The sequence below is a fragment of the Lactuca serriola genome, chromosome 4 (genome assembly GCF_051521515.1).
Source record: "Lactuca serriola cultivar US96UC23 chromosome 4, Lser_US96UC23_V15, whole genome shotgun sequence".
Lineage (NCBI taxonomy): Eukaryota > Viridiplantae > Streptophyta > Magnoliopsida > Asterales > Asteraceae > Lactuca > Lactuca serriola.
The window spans coordinates 195,298,372-195,300,519 of NC_136411.1; the positions used below are offsets into that span (position 1 = coordinate 195,298,372).

General features: G+C 37.3%; 1 pseudogene; it reads left to right on the forward strand.

The window, feature by feature from the left end:
* Nucleotides 1–1,249: 1,249 nt before the first annotated feature.
* LOC145099101 (secreted RxLR effector protein 161 pseudogene) lies at nucleotides 1,250–1,888 on the forward strand (annotated as a pseudogene).
* The last annotated feature ends 260 nt before the right edge of the window (nucleotides 1,889–2,148 follow it).

Genomic DNA, 2,148 nt, shown 5'->3' on the forward strand with positions numbered 1-2,148 from the left:
TACAAGTATGGATGATTTACACAATCAACCCATATATTTAATTAGTCTTCTTTTGATCACTTAATTATTCCAAGATTAATTCTTGATCAATACTAATTAAATAATCTTATTATTCTTATTATTAATATACTAGAACTTATAATATATTAATAACCATAAGTGTCTCATTTCTATCATTATAGTCTATCCAAATGCATGATGCCATGCAACCCAAATGGACCTTGCCGGGTCGGGTCAAGTCTTACCAATTATAGTTATGGACTTAGACATTAATCCAACAGTAAGAGGGCAAGAGTTGAAAAATCATATGGTGATGATTTTTTCACCTATGTGGTGGAAAGTGAACCTAAAACCTACCAAGAGGCTGTAACTTCTTCTGAGGGACCTCAATGGAAAGACGCCATCAAAAATGAGGTAGAATCTATCTTACAAATCCATACATGGGAACTAGTATAAATACCTCCAGGTAGCAAGCCACTAGGTTACCGTTCGATTTTTAAGGGAAAGATGAAACCTGATGGCAGTACTGATAAATACAAGGCAAGACTAGTAATCAAAGGTTATAGACAAAAGGAAGGTCTAGACTACTTTGATACCTATTCACCGTTAACGCGGATAACATCCATTAGATTAGTTCTTGCCATTGCAGCTATCAAAAACTTGCAAGTTCATCAAATGGATGTGAAAACGACTTTCCTAAATGGGGAGTTGGAAGAAGAAATTTAAATGGAGCAACCTGAGGGATTCATTGCCTCAGGACAAGAGAACAAGGTTTGTAAACTTGTTAAGTCTCTATATGGATTAAAACAAGCTCCTAAACAATGGCATCAAAAGTTTGATCAAGTCATGATGGAAAGTGGCTTTAGAATCAATGAGTGTGATAAGTGTATCTATGTGAAAAACACCACTCATGGTTATGTCATCTTGTGTTTGTATGTTGAGGATATGCTTAACATTGGTAGTGATGACAAGATAATAAGATCCACGAAGGATATGTTGAAATCCAGGTTCGACATGAAAGATATGGGTTTAGCAGATGTGATTCTTGGAGTGAAGATCACAAGAACCCAAAGTGGTCTGATTTTGAGTCAAACACACTATGTGGATAAAATTCTTGAAAATTTTGCTAAGGGAGACACTAGCATGACTAGAACTCCAATTGACACTAGTCAACATCTACGAAAAAAATAGAGGTGATAGTGTTAATCAAGTGGAATATTCAAGAATTATTGGCAGTCTGATGTATCTAATGAGTTGTACCAGACCTGACTTAGCATATGCTGTGAGCAGACTAAGTAGATACACTAGTAAACCAAGTTCTGAACACTGGAAGAGTATTACTAGGTTGTTGAGGTATGTGAGATACACGCGAGAATATGGACTTCATTATGGCAGACATCCAGCAGTTATCGAAGGATACACAGATGCAAATTGGATATCTGACATAAAAGATTGCAGATCTACAAGTGGATATGTGTTTACACTTGGAGGTGCTGCTGTAGCATGGAAATCATCCAAGCAAACAATTATATCTAGATCCACTATGGAATATGAATTTATCGCCTTAGACATTTGTGCTGAAGAGGCGGAGTGGCTACATCAATTTGTAGAGGACATTCCCGAATGGCCTAAGCCGGTAATGGCCATATGTATACATTGTGATAACCAATCGGCAATTGGTAGAGCTCAAAGTACTATGTATAATGGGAAATCAAGGCACATTAGACGTAGACCTAAAACGATACGACAACTAATCTCTACGGGGGTTATCACAGTTGACTGGGTGAAGTCAAAGGATAACATTGCGGATCCGCTTATAAAAGGCTTGAGTAGAGATGTACTTTATAAGTCGTCAAGAGGAATGGGACTAAAGCCCATGAATGAATAAATTCATATGAAGGAAACCTTACCCAGAAGACTAGAGATCCCAAGATATGGGTTCAAAAGGATAACCTAATTGTATGAGTGGGGCAGGTCATTGTAGGGGAGAGTTAACATTTCTTCCTAGTCCATTCCTTTATGTAGTGACAAAATTAGGGTAAACATATGGTTTTTAATGATTCTTGGAATCACCTATGTGAGAGAGAAGTCATATCGCTTCGAAGGGAATTATAGGGGCAAAAAATCCTAAAGCTCTTGCAGAACCAG